The sequence below is a fragment of the Physeter macrocephalus genome, chromosome 7 (genome assembly GCF_002837175.3).
Source record: "Physeter macrocephalus isolate SW-GA chromosome 7, ASM283717v5, whole genome shotgun sequence".
Taxonomy (NCBI): Eukaryota; Metazoa; Chordata; class Mammalia; order Artiodactyla; family Physeteridae; genus Physeter; species Physeter macrocephalus.
The window spans coordinates 77,849,537-77,865,190 of NC_041220.1; the positions used below are offsets into that span (position 1 = coordinate 77,849,537).

The 15,654-nt window shown below is 40.0% G+C and overlaps 1 protein-coding gene across 17 annotated transcripts in view; it reads right to left on the bottom strand.

Annotated features, from left to right (window-relative positions):
- LIMCH1 (LIM and calponin homology domains 1) overlaps positions 1-15,654 on the bottom strand; it is a 365,434-nt gene that overhangs the window by 304,281 nt on the left and 45,499 nt on the right. The gene's annotated exons all lie outside the window — the stretch shown is intronic.

Below are 15,654 nucleotides of genomic sequence, written 5' to 3' on the forward strand. Positions count from 1 at the left end.
TCCTGGCTGTTGTAAATAGAGCTGCAATGAACATTATGGTACATGATTCTTTTTGAATTATGGTTTTCTCAGGGTATATGCCCAGTAGTGGGATTGCTGGGTCGTATGGTAGTTCTATTTGTAGTTTTTTAAGGAACCTCCATACTGTTCTCCATAGTGGCTGTATCAATTTACATTCCCACCGACAGTGCAAGAGGGTATGGATTTAGTTTTTTAAAATGCACATTCTCTGCAATCTTTTTTTTGTTTATTTTTGTTGTGTTTTAGTTTGGTTTTTTTCTCTCCAGTTGATTTTAAACAGGCATTCTTGACCTGTGTCAGTGCTATCCTTTCTTTCTGTAGGAGCTGAGTGCATTGCCAAGTGATGGACCGAAGAAGTGGGTGGTGAAAGCGTCTACCAGGCAATGAATCGCATCAGGGCCAAACCAGAGAGAGAGGAAAACATGAGGTCTGAAGATCTCTTAAACCTTCCAGGAAACTCACTGCGAAAATGTAAAACAGCAACACAGTAATTTGGGGCTGAGAAGTTTTGATGACAGCTTTGGCCATGATGAGTTAAAATGCCATGTGAGCAAAGGAATGGGTTATATATATAAAGGATTGTGTGCAAATTCTTATCCCTCTATTATCCCAAGTATAAATTTGAGTAATTTAAGAAAATGGGCTCTGGAGCCAGACTACCTGCGTTGAAATCTCAGCCTGAGTATGTTCTAAATACACTTATAAGTTCAGGCCAATCCACCCTTGTGTACTTCCATAATATTCTCTATATCAGAGGAGTGTCCTGAGGATTAAGTGAATGAATATGTGTAAAGTATGTAGAAGACTGCCTGGTACAGGGAAGTCTACATGCTAATGCTGTATTACCATTTCATATCATCATCGTTATCATTATTATGTAATGTAAAATCTTTCCTGGGTACCAATCAAGTTCACAGAATTTTAACTGACACCAGAGTTTAACACACACACACACACACACACACACACACACACACACACGTTTCCTCAATGAATACCCAACTTGAGAGAGAAAGATGAGAAACAGACACATCAGATTGGCTATTTCCACATGTAGCTATGAACTGAAATAGTCAATAGAAGCTGAACACTACAGAGAATAAAGTCACTTCTAACCCTAGGATGGCACAGAGTAAAGAGAAAAGGATTCCCAGGTTCCTGGCTGTGTGGCTTTGACAAGTCATTAACTTTGAGGAACGGTTTCCTTTCTCATCTATAAAAAAATACCTACTGTTTATTCTACCTGGAACATTCCCTCCATTTTCTCACACCCAACCTTCTTTCACCAGATCTTACAGATCTTATTTTAAATCTTGCAGCCTCTGGCCCTCTCTGATCCCTAAGGTTAACTAGGTCTCCATGCTGTACAGTCACATGGCATTTTTCCACCATGTCCCAAGTGCCTAGATCTGTACCTGGCACCGAGTTGACTCTCAATAAATATTGGGTGGATGGATGGATGGATGGATGGATGGATAAAAGGATGAGATACCTTTCTTCCCTCTTAAGACCAAGTGAGACATCTAGGTGAAAATGCACACCATTAAAATGCTTTACAAATGTAGGCTATTACTCAGGGTTGAGTTTGAGAAGGCTGAGAGTCTTAAATGGAGCCTAACAGAAAGGAAAAAAAAAAACCTGATGATGGTGAAGAGTTTCTTGGGCTGTATAGACATCTACAAACACAATGGGCAAGACGGCCGAATGGAGTTAGTTTGCCTGACCCCGGGTCAGGCCAGGGAGGCAGAGGACCAGGAAAGTGAGATGGAAAGACAAGGTGGTACCACTCACCCAAGGAGACAAGCTCTGTGGTACAGGGAAGTCAACTAGAACAAAAAGTCAAGCAGGCATCATACATCATCCATGGGAGTCTAGAGATCACACCAAAGGTGACTGTGAACTTGGAAGAAGAAAAATTACATCTTTATTTCTGAAATTTAATATTTAACATTTCCTTTGATTAATAAACCACAGTAGTAGCAGAATCTGTGACCAAAGGAAATCAGGGATTTTTTTTTTTTTTGGTCACTTTATAACTGAAGATATCAAAAACATCTTTAACTATCATCAATATTTTAAAATTAAGGTACTTCTTAGAGCCCCACTGAATCTTGTCATTTAGTTTAAAAAAAACATATATTACTATATCATAAATTTAATATTTTCACAATTTATTCCAACATAACTGGCTTCCTTTGTACCATGTACCTATCTTATGTGATACACTTAAAACATTATTCTGAGAGAGGATCCATAGGCTTCACCAGACAATCAAGGGGTCCAGAGCACAAAGATAGGTTAAGAGCCCTTGGCTATAAGAAGGGTCCTATATAACACAGAGAAACCAACAGCGATTTTTTTAAAATGCTTGTGATCCAACAAAAAGATGATAGTAATTCTCTTGAGTTTTGCACTAAGTATGGAAAAAAAATCAGAAGAACTGCTCACTAATCCAGGGATGAGCTGACTAACACCAAATCAGGCTAATGAACCAATTATGTAGCAGAAACAGAAGCACATAACTTAACCCCCAAATGTCTGGGGCCCAAATACTTCTCCCTGAATCTCAAGAATGAGGGAGGGAGCAGCTGGCCATGATTGACAACATGAGGGAGGAGTGCTGTTTGTCAGGGAAAACAAGGAGTTCTGTTTTTCATCACATTTTATTTAAGTGCACCCAAGCAGAGCTATCATAACCAGGTCGAGATGTAATGTTTTGAGGGCGGATTCTTCAGGCGAAGGCAAAGAAGGACCACTGATAAAAGCAACAGTAATGGGAACAGGAAGAAATCTTTCCTTCCTGCAGCACCAGTAGCACAGGCCCTAGTGGAAGAGTAGAAGTGAACTGAGATGACTGTACATTTTTAACTGAACCAGAAGAAGCTGCAGTGAGAATGTGAAGACTGAGTTAATCAAGACAGGAGAGCAGAATCAAATATTGTGTAAGATGCAATCTACAGGCCCGAGGAATGCTAAGCACAGCCTCCCGGGAAAGTATAAGGTACCAACTGGGCCTTGAATCACCACCTCCCTGTTTATGGAAGGCAAGACAGTCAAAATGCATCCATCCTCTGAGGCTACACGGCTAAAATCAGCTCTGACTTTTTATCCTGTGCTTTCATTCAGAATCTCATGGATTTTTTTCTGGTTTACATAAAAGGATTTTGGTAGCATAAGCTATAAAGCCCTTAAATGACTCCATTTTTAGGAATTCCTAATGCAATACTCTTTCTTAGTTATTCTAAAGCAGATTAGAGAGACACCTTTAAGATTTTTTTCTCTTTCATTTTTAAAGAATTTAAATCAAAATGATTTAAGGAATCATTAAAACCTTGAGGAAAGGCTTTAATTAAAAGGACCAGAATTTCCAGTTAAAAAATAAATAAGTCCTGGGGATATAATGCACAGCATAAGGAATACAGTCAATAATATTGTAATAACTTAGTATGGTGACAGATGGTAACTAGACTTGGTAGTAATCATTTCAAATGTATAAAAAATATCTAATCACTTGCTGTACACCTGAAGCTAACATAATGTTGTAAGTCAACTATACTTCAATTTCTTTTTAAAATATTTATTTATTTTTTATTTATTTGGCTGCTCCAGGTCTTAGCTGAGGCATGCAAGATCTTCGTTGCAGCATGCGGGATCTTTTGGTTGCGGCATGCAGGCTCTTAGTTGCAGCATGTGGGATCTAGTTCCCTGACCAGGGGTCAAACCCGGGCCCCCTGCATTGGGAGCGTGGAGTCTTAGCCACTGGAACACCAGGGAAGTCCCTAGTCAACTATACCTCAATATTTTTAAAAGAAAAAAAAAAAAAAGTAAGTAAAATCCAGGATAAAGCCTTGTTGAATTTCAGGATAAACAGTTGCACACAAACTTGATAATGTTCAGAATAGTAAAAGAACACTACCAGAAAAGAGTGAATAAAGTTGGCTATTACTCAGCTCAATCAATTTGTAACAAGAAAACTAATTTAGCACTGGCCCTTTTGCCTGGAATGAGTAAACAGGGTAACTTTCACACTGTTTCAAATTACAATGCAGCTGTAAAATCTGGCAACATTACTGGAGTAAAAGAGCCAAGAATGGACTGCTAAAGAATTAACACAATGTTACTGTATTGTGACTTCATGTATAGGAACCCCCCCATAAGTTAATTTCAACACAATTTCTGAATAAAGACTGGACCAGTTTACAGCTATGGAATCGTTACCCTTCCTCATTTAGGTACAAATGACAGCTTTTTAATTATATCAAGGATACCGAAATTAAAAAAAAATCAAATCAGTTAATATTTACCCACTACCAAGCTATTACTGGTGATCACTGGATACATTTTCTGACCTACCTAAATGGTGTACTGTTCAAGTTTAAAATGTCGTAATGGAATAGTCCACTAGTTGGATGAATCCCCCTGATGCTCTAGGCCCAGAGGAGCCTCAAGGAATGTTGTTTGCTGAATATTTCCTAATGAACTGACTCAAAATTCAAGCCACTGACTTCAAGTGCTCATGGGTAATAATGAGTCACATATTATTGCTTACAAACAATGTTTTTTTAGATTTGTCATGAAAAATAAACCAAGCCCTGGCATCACTATAGGAATAAGCAGTCATATCATAGAATCTCAAGGCAAGTTTCCAAGCTTACGTAGTAAAAAAAAGTCCCCAAAAGGAAGCAAGCACACTCTCCCACACTGACCTATACAACCCATGCACTGACCAGGTCAGGGCTAGTAAATGTCATAAAATATTTTTAATCAGGATACAGATGCCAACAAATTATTCTGGGTCATTGGTTCCTGCAGCAAAAGTGAAAAGCCTTAATTCCACGACTGAATTGCTGATCATCCCTGGAATTTATCAGAAACATCAGAACCAATTTAAGTGCTAGAAGATTCCACAGCAATAATTGTTGGGGTCAATAATTCTTCCATCTTGGAAGCTTACCCTCAGTATAGTCCGAATGAACTCTCAAAAGTTCAAACCCTGACAGATGTTTTAAAAAGGCCTAAACAGGGCTTCCCTGGTGGCGCAGTGGTTGAGAGTCCGCCTGCCGATGCAGGGCACACGGGTTCGTGCCCCGGTCCGGGAAGATCCCGCATGCTGCGGAGCGGCTGGGCCCGTGAGCCATGGCCGCTGAGCCTGCGCGTCTGGAGCCTGTGCTCCGCGACGGGAGAGGCCACAGCAGTGAGAGGCCCGCGTACCACAAAAAAAAATAAATAAATAAAAATAAAAAGGCCTAAACAAACTGAAGATGTTATTTCAGGTGAAAGCAACGCCTGTTGATTCCACCACTATTTTTGATTCCATAAAATCACACAAGAAACAACCCTACTTAGTTTTTATTTCTCATCCATTCTCTACTTTTGCTCAGGGAAAATAGACACTGTACAGTTGGAAAACACAACTATCTTAACATGAGAATGTGCATATTTTGAGAGCCATCAGGGAAGTACTGACTGTGAGAATTTGGACAAGTTCTTGACTATTCTGAGTCTCATTTTCCTCATTTACGAAATGGGTTAGTAATAGGTGTTGTGCAGCTTGTTGCAAGCACAAAAACACGCACAGTAGTCATGTTATACTTGCAGTAAATCAGAGAAATCCAACTACACAGATTCCACACAGGGAGTTCTCATGAGGGTATCTTAGGATGAGCCTTTTACTGCACTGAATAGGATGCTGGCATTAAAGGGTATCCCCTTTTCACAAAATTGACCCCTCAATGCAAATCAACTATTAATTCATTCAACAGATATGTACTGATCACTCTTCCAGGCCCTGGGATACAGCAGTGAAGGAAAGCAGCGAAATCCTTGGAGTTAACATTCTAAAGCTCAACTGAGGAAGAGTTAAGGACATTAAGGTATTTTTAAGGATAATTTTCATACATACATTTTCACCTTATTTACTGACTTTAAGTTTAATCTCTGTGCAAGATCAGACTTGAAAGTGAATTTAAAATATCATAGGTGCTTGAGGACATCATAGATGCTTAATAAATATTACCCAAAATAATTATTTTTATATGCTCTCATTATGGAAATAAAGATGCAATTGATCAAGGCCAATACATTAAATACTGAGACAAGTGCCCTTCATTTCTATGATGCTTTACAGTTGACTGTTTTCATATATATATTCTCTCATTTGCATGTTCCAGCAATCTGTGGAGATACATAATGTTTCTATTTTATTGTTGAAGAAATAAGGGGCCAAGTGACTTATGTAGTAACATAGCTAGTAAATACTAAAAATTTAACCCCTAAAATTGCTCTATTTTTGAAAAGGGGTCAGGGGTAGGAGAAATGGCAACTTTGACTCAAATGAAGGTAACTCAGTGACTATCTGTGGTCTTTTCACTGCAGAGACTAACCAACATTGATGTGCATGGGAGGAACTTGAAAGACAGGTCTTGTGGCTGTAAGCACCTAGAGTATGGTTCATCTTAGACCATGGGGGGCCACAGGCCAGCTCCACTACTCACTAGCTGGACTATGGGTGTGATATGTTACTGGCCAATGCCTGAGTTTCCTCATCTGGAAAACAAGAAAACTAAGACCAACTTAATGTGTTGCTGTCAGGATTAAATGAGTTACTATGAATACTCGGAACAGGCTGAGAACACTGCCTCGTACCAAGCAGCACTCGATGGATCATAACATGAAATTTATACACACATACGCGCATATACATACACGCAAGTTGTTCACAGATATCCTCAAAATAACACTGAGCAAAACATAACATTATCCCAATTATTAAACTTGTACCAAAGGCTCAAAGCCATATTATGGCCAGCTCAAGGTCACAGCCAATAAGTGATACAGCCTGGACAAGAGCCCAACTCCAACTCCAAACCCTACTCTTTCCACAAGCATTTCTGTGTTCCGAAGAACACTTCACAGACTGACAGCTTTAAGAAAATCAGATATTCTTCTTTCTGTGCTGCAACCAGCCATCTTTGTTCAACCCTTCTCTGACCTCAGCAGCCCAGAGAGCCTTTAATTTTCCTTGACTACTCCTTTAAGCCCTCACGCCACTGTCCACTTGCCTCTCGTTCACTTCACTGCCTTGTATTAACACACCTGCCTGGTACTCATTCCTCACCCCTTCAACCTGATATTTTGAGCACCAGTTATGGATGAGGCACTGAGCAAGGTGAGGTCTGAAATAAGGCGAGGCCAATAACAGTATATATAAAGTTCCTGGGTATTTTGCTTCCAGGAACTCTTTCTAATGACACACACAAAACTAAGCCCAGCAGGGCTTCCCTGGTGGCGCAGTGGTTAAGAATCCACCTGCCAATGCAAGGGACACAGGTTTGAGCCCGGGCCCGGGAAGATCCCACATGCTGCGGAGCAACTAAGCCCGTGAGCCACAACTACTGAGCCTGAGCTCTAGAGCCCACGAGCCACAACTACTGAGCCCACGCGCCACAACAACTGAGGCCTGTGCACCTAGAGCCCGTGCTCTGCAACAAGAGAAGCCACGACAATGAGAAGCCCACGCATTGCAACGAAGAGTAGCCCCCGCTTGCCTCAACTAGAGAAAGCCCGCGCACAGCAACGAAGACCCAACACAGCCAAAAAATAAATAAATAAAATTAATTTTAAAAAAAAACTAAGCCCAGCAATGTGAACTTAGCAGATCCGTTGAGCAACGAATCCACCTGCCAATGCAAGGGACACAGGTTTGAGCCCGGGCCCGGGAAGATCCCACATGCTGCGGAGCAACTAAGCCCGTGAGCCACAACTACTGAGCCTGAGCTCTAGAGCCCACGAGCCACAACTACTGAGCCCACGCACCACAACAACTGAGGCCTGTGCACCTAGAGCCCGTGCTCTGCAACAAGAGAAGCCACGACAATGAGAAGCCCACGCATTGCAACGAAGAGTAGCCCCCGCTTGCCTCAACTAGAGAAAGCCCGCGCACAGCAACGAAGACCCAACACAGCCAAAAAATAAGTAAATAAAATTAATTAAAAAAAAAAAACTAAGCCCGCAATGTGAACTTAGCAGATCCGTTGAGCAACAAATTGAAATCAACACAGCCAAAAAATAAATAAATAAAATTAATTTTAAAAAAAAACTAAGCCCAGCAATGTGAACTTAGCAGATCCGTTGAGCAACAAATTGAAATATCCAGGGCACTTCTAGCCTGGACTTTGAATCGAGAGAAACTGGGAAGGTAGAGAGCTATTGGCGAACAGCTTCAAATACTCAGATATTCAAGTCTAGACTTGGTATGTTTGGTTTTGTCTTGTTTTTCTTGTTTATTTGTTTGCTTGTTTTTCTTACTCCAGCACTGTACCCAGAAGGTACAGGTAGGCCAAATGACAGCACTGACGCCGCTCACCAATGGACACTGACCGCTACCTCTGGGACCCCATTCAGGGAGGATGAAGATGACGGGAAGCAACCAGTGTGGAGTCTGGACTCACAGAGGAGTTTCTTTCACCTGAAGCCCAAGAAGCAACACGAGGATCAAGGCAAACCCTCTTACTAGAAAACGGGAGAAATCCATTGTCATGAAAGCGAGGCTGGGCTCCACTGAAGCAGCCAAAAGCCACGAGGCACATTGACTTGAAGTGATACGTGAGACCTTTAGAAAACCTTAGAACACCCAGCAATGATAGTCACATATGCCTGGAAGTGTAGAGATCACACACACCCATGTTCTCAAACTGCCAAGAAAGCCTGTGACAATTGTGCACAATTGTCACCAACCCTTAATCGTATTTCCTGAAGCGTGGTAACTCTGGGAGAATCCTTTCATTGAAACTTAAAATTATATCCCTGTTGGGATCTTTTATAATGAATATATATTCTGCCTCAGTTCACTTGAATAAAAATTATTACCATACACACCAAAGGAATATATGATCATCCAGTATTTTGTTGCAATATTTTTTTAATTTAATGACATAAATCTTGTTTGTGTCTTTAGACACTGTAATCCATTGTTGGACTCTTTTAGGGCAAGTCTTCAGAAAATCCTGTCACAAAACAAAATCCTAACATTTCAATATTCTTTTCTCAATATAGTATCCAAACCCTTGGCTTCCATAGTAAAAAGGAAATCAACTAACAATAGCTATCGTCCCCAGTAACCTTCTTGTGCACATATGCCGAGCCTTCTCATTCACAGTGAAATATTTCCCTGCGCTTCAGCCTTCCAAGCACAGAGAAGTAAAAGTCAAGCTTCTGACGACATCATACAGCTGTTCTAAATAATTTACTGAATAAAAATGAAAGCAATCAACTAAAAGAGCTACCATAAAACACACCCAAATTCTGAAAGTAGACTTTTCATAACTATAAATCAAGTAATATTCTTTGCCCAGGGTCAGAACAGGCCTATAAAGTACCTTTAAAATGTCAGTTAATTATGTTTCTTCAAGGCAGAAACACTGGATCTGGCCCCAGAAGAATTTACTTCAACCACCCTCCTGAAACAAGGGTACTGAAGTTACAAAGAGAGTACAAGTGATTTATTTTGAATTATTTATTTATTTGTTTGTTTATTTATTTATTTATCTTTGGCTGCGTTGGGTCTTCGTTGCTGCGCGTGGGCTTTCTCTAGTTGCGGCGAGCGGGGGCTACTCTTCATTGCGGTGCGCGGGCTTCTCATCGCGGTGGCTTCTCTTGTTGCGGAGCATGGGCTCTAGGTGTGCGAGCTCAGTAGTTGTGGCTCGCGGGCTTAGTTGCTCCGTGGCATGTGGCATCTTCCCGGACCAGTGATCAAACCCCTGTCCCCTGCATTGGCAGGCGGATTCTTAACCAGTGCACCACCAGGGAAGGCTTGGTAGAGGCTTTGTTGGAGGCTTCATTACGTCAGAAAGCTCACTTTTTTTTTCAATTTCAGGAACATTAATTGTATAAAGGCAAAGTGAAACAAACTGTTCCCTCTGAAACACATCAAGACAATATAAACAGGCTAGAACATTCCATATAGAGAACCTTCAATGTGGTCTCTCTTGTTCCATATCCCCGCAGACTTAGTTTTGCTAGACTGCCTTCAGTATTCAATAATTATGGTTCTGTTCTTAGCACTGCATGACTTCAAAAGTTCAACCACTATATACGAGGAAAGTCAAATCCGTTTAACAAGCTTTTATTAAACAGCTGTTATGTACAAGGTATTGTGTGAGGCTTGAGGGATGGTAGGCTACAAAGATAAGTAAGATACTTCCTGTGCTCACCAGTCTGAGGAAGACAAAATTAGAGAATGACATTGCAAGTCAGGCTGTGCAATGGAAATGTAAAAGACAAAGCAAAGATGAACCAAGTGTACAGTGATTACTGAAAAAAAATTTTCAGTTGTATTCAAAGACCACACTATGTTTCGCTGTCTAAATGAGATCCCTTGCCTAGAATAATTTTACTCACTATTCAGAGGTTTTTTGAGTCACCTGAATGACATGTAATAGTCATTTGGCTCTTCAAATAAAACTGCAAGGGAAAAATTATCCCAATGTATTATAGATGAAATTTTAAAATATTAAATAAAATTTTAATAAACTAAGATAGGTTTTTTTTAACTGAAACTGCTTTATAGAAATATTGAGAAAAATACAGCAAATACACTATGCTTACTCCCTGGTTATCAAATATTTAGATACACATCTGGGTAGTCTGGTAAAGAAAATAGGTCAGGTCCATATCCCAAAGGAAGTTAAAAATAATAGACTCAAAATAAACACACATACAAAAGACTGACAAAGCAATAAAAATGTGTCAAAAAAAACACACCAAAGATTATACAAGTAAAATAAAAATCAAGACAATAAATAAATCAAGGCTTACATTATGTACTTGATATATGATAGTTCAATGAATATTTATTGAAGGGATGAAGGAACAAAGGAATGAAGAAAAGAATGAACAGACAAACATGCCCTAGGATCACTTATTTGGCCAGTGCTTCCATATGCAATGCAATATTGGTTTATTGAATTCTGTTCATAGATTTTTTTAATATTTATTTTATTTTATTTTATTTATTTTATTTTTGGCTGTGTTGGGTCTTTGTTGCTGCGCGCAGGATTTTCTCTAGTTGCAGAGAGCGGGGGCTACTCTTGTTGCTGTGCATGGGCTTCTTTTTGCGGTGCCTGGGCTTCTCTTGTTGCGGAGCACAGGCTCTAGGCGCCTGGGCTTCAGTAGTTGTGGCACGCGGGCTCAGTAGTTGTGGCTCGTGGGCTCTAGAGTGCAGGCTCAGTAGTTGTGGTGCACGGGCTTAGCTGTTCCGCGGCATGTGGGATCTTCCCGGACCAGGGCCCGAACCCGTGTCCCCTGCATTGGCAGGTGGATTCTTAGCCACTGAGCCACCAGGGAAGCCCTGTTCATAGATTTTTTTTAAAAAAGAAGACACTTTCAGAACGGCAGCAACAGACTCAAGTAGTTGGCACTGCACCCACCTTAACCTTTATTGATAGTACTCTTTCTCAAGGAAAGGCATGGAATACTACTAGCTGTCATTGGTTTCTGGCTTTCCTGTTCAGACACAAGATTAGATGGCTCTTATCTGCCCCCTCTACAGTCAGGCATCCTGTAGGACTTGCTCTGGCCAGTGAATCACTTCCCAGCAAAAAGTTACTTTCCCCTCCCATTGTAAGGGTGACTGTGGTAATAGATAGCATGGAGGAAGCCTCTGTCAGTCTGGGTACCAAACCATATTGGACACATAGCATGAATGAAAAAAAAAACTTCCATTGTGCCATCCTCTGAGATCTTGAGTTGTTTGTAACTGAAGCATAATCTAGCCACCCTGGCTCAGGTACGCAGTATTAAGCATATAAAAACCATTCCCGGGCTTCCCTGGTGGCGCAGTGGTTGAGAGTCCGCCTGCCCATGCAGGGGACACGGGTTCGTGCCCCGGTCCGGGAGGATCCCGCATGCCGCGGAGCGGCTGGGCCCGTGAGCCATGGCCGCTGAGCCTGCGCGTCCGGAGGCGGCGCCCCGCAGCGGGAGAGGCCACAGCAGTGAGAGGCCCACACACCGCAAAAAAAAAAAAAAAAAAACCATTCCCATTTCCCCTGTACCTACCCCATATCAAACACTCCTCAGTTGCCCCAACACATTACATCTCAAATATCTGAAATCAATTTGTTTTTATAATATTCTTTTAAAGCAAAGTATTTTGGCAGAAAAAGGAAGAGAAGGGAAGGAGGGAGGAAAGAAGGGAGGAAGGGAGGGAAGAAAGGGAAGGAAATAATGTCTCCACCATTTCATCTTTTCCTCCAACAGAATCCATCTCAATTCCAACATTTCTTCTCAGCACTTGACAACCGCATGGAATTAATGAGATTAACGAAGTCTGCCATGGGAATTCAACATACAAGTAGGTCAACTGAAATATTCTGAGTTGAAAAATATACAGGATCAATGCAGGAGCTAGGTGGGAATTACAGGGTTACTAGTGGAGAAGAACAAAACACAAGAACTCTGGGAGGTCCCTTAAAATAGAAAAAGCAACATAGCTCCTTACATAGCTCCTTCATGTTATAAATCAAGTAAGAAATTCCATCTCCCACCCTCACTCACCCCAGGAGAAAATTTAGTAATAAAATGTCTAATAGACAACTGGGACATTTTTACAACATTCGGTCTCCCTTCCTAGATTTGATTCACTAGGCTTATTAATTTTTTGGACTTGGAAAATATTTAAGCCATGATAACCATATAAAATGGTCAACATGAAATATTTCATCCTCATCGAATTCCTACTCATTTCATTTTCAGCATTTGGATAGGTCTTTCTTGAATAATACAAGAAAAGTGGGCTCAAAGAACACTTAAACATATTTAGCTTTGAAATTTCTGTTGCAAATTTCCAAGGGCTAAGTTTAATTTTTGGCTAATTTCTCACATTCTCACCAAAATATGTCCTAGAATTAACATTCTAGGATCAATTTTTACATACCTTCATTTGTTTTATATTGATATCTATTTTAAGATCTATCTAGAAAACACCAAGTAATGTTTAAACTATATTCTAGAGCCCTTGGCATTATAGCATAATAATAAGTTTAATTACTGTTGACATTCTACACTGCCTAAATAAACTGCATTAGAGCTTTATTCTTCCAATTCTACATGTAATGAGACAGTATAGATAGAAAATTTTCCTATGTTTCAATTTTGTATTCAGTATGAATTGCAAAGTACATGTAATTCTTCAAGCATTACTCATGACAGGGTCCAGTTTTAAATAGATATCGTCCCTGGCATTAATAATGAACAAGCTGGAGAAAAAATCACAGGATAGAATATGCATTTTATCCTTTTTGCCAAGTTGAAATACAAGGGTGGAAATTCTTCCAAGGTATCACATGACCAGTTAAGAACTTTAAGACACTCTCCCTGGACTTCAGCTTTCTCTCCTATGAACTGACCTCTAAAGACCATTTAAACTGTAAAATGCTATGCTTCTATTGCTACTGCTTTTTCTGAAAAAAATACAAAGTGATTTCAGTTGTATATTTTATTTCCTCAAGTATTCAAATGCAGTCTAGGGTAGCCATTAGGGGCACAGTCTTTGTCTAAATCTTGGTTTTACTATCAGTTGAGGCTTTAGGAACGTTAATCTCTCTAAGCTTCAATTCTCTCCTCAAAAAGAAAATGGAAATGAAAATCGTACCCACCTCATATAAGAGTTAAGAGTAAAATTAGTTGAATTACATACAAAAAGTCTTACTTCCCACCAGTATGAGTACATATATTATAAGCACTCATAAACCATTAGCCAATGTTCTTATTATAATTACCTCTTCTCTTGAAAAGTACGTCTAGAACCTGCCATAACTGACCACTACATGCAAGATCTTGTAACAGGGAATTTTACTTCTCTCAACCAAGAACTGCCCTCATTTATTTTAATTGAATGCAAACTCAACTTCCTCCATTGCCTCACTTTCCAGCCTCCTTCAGGCAAATATATGTTATATCTTTTCCTTCTAAGTTCCTTTCTCTCCCCACACCTTCTTCATCCTTTATATTTTTACAGGATATTTTTTCTCTTATTTGTCCCACTGGGCAGTCTTAATATAAGAAACAAGCAAATAAATAAAGAAGTCTGTATTGTGTGAAACAGCAGTTTTTCAGAATAAACAATGAGACAAAGTACTGAGGCTGATTTGTACTAAGCCTCACATGAAAATCAACCTCCTTACATTATAGTAATACCTCCTGTTTCTGCTTTCCCCTTTAAGCAGGCAGGAAGACAAAGGCAAATTTTAATTTATCTCTACAAAGCTTAAATAACACATCACACAGTGGCACAGCAATGGGCACCCTGTAAATGTTAGTTAGCTGAAATCTTTTCATAGAATCCTCCTTTTATATTTCTAAACACCATAACACAAGGATTTCCTAGATTTTGCCAAAATAAAAAAAGAACTCTCTTCCTGATAGACATTTGGGTTGTATTCGGGGTGAAGGAGGCAAGAGAGATGAGTATTTTTAAGTCTTTGTCAGTATCCTGCAGCGATGCGATGCTTAGGATGGGGGCACTTACTTCACACTTTTCTGCCCGCCTTTCCCTACAAGATTTTGAAAGAGAACACTGTCCTCTGGCATCGATTATCAGAGGCCTGTCAGGTAGCTCACTGCAGGCTCAACAATGAGAGAAATATGCACAGAGTTGCCTTGGGCAGAACCTCTGAACTGCTCAGATTTCAGTTCAGATGGAGAAAAGACACTCTCTGTTAGCATTTTCCCAGGGTCTTGGCCAGACTTTTCATTTTACCTGCTCACTCCCCATTGAGAAGCAAGGTTCCACTGCAAACTTTTATATAACTACTAAGAGAGAGATGTGAGTTAGGACAAAACACCAAAAATATTTCTTCAAATAAAGCAGTAACGTTCCTAATTCATTAAACTCAGTCAGATGATGGAAAAGTACAGAAAGTGATGAGACTTCAGTTCTGGCCACCTTGAAACCCTTGTATATGGGTGTCACAATTTGCTAGTATCACCTGTGATTATGAATAAATCTAGTAAATGAATGGAATAAAGGGATAACCAAAGTTCTTGGACAATATTTTTTAAGTTCTTAAACTATCTGGGTGTACATGCAAGAGTAGTCTCCAAAGGCTCTGGGATGTGGGCATAGGTTTGTATCTTTTTTTTTTTTTAACATCTTTATTGGAGTATAATTGCTTTACAATGCTGTGTTAGTTTCTGCTTTATAACAAAGTGAATCAGCTATACATATACGTATATCCCCATATCTCCTCCCTCTTGCATCTCCCTCCCACCCTCCCTATCCCACCCCTCTAGGTGGTCACAAAGCACCAAGCTGATCTCCCTGTGCTATGTGGCTGCCTAGGTTCTTCAGAACCTTTTTTTTTAGATTCCATATATAATGTGCTAGCATACGGTAAATGTTTTTCTCTTTCTGACTTATTTCACTCTGTATGACAGACTCTAGGTCCATCCACCTCACTACAAATAACTCAGTTTTGTTCCCTTTTATGGCTGAGTAATATTCCATTGTATATATGTGCCATGTCTTCTTTATCCATTCATCTGTCGATGGACACTTAGGTTGCTTCCATGTCCTGGCTATCGTAAATAGAGCTGCAATGAACATTTTGGTACATGACTCTTTCTGAATTATGGTTT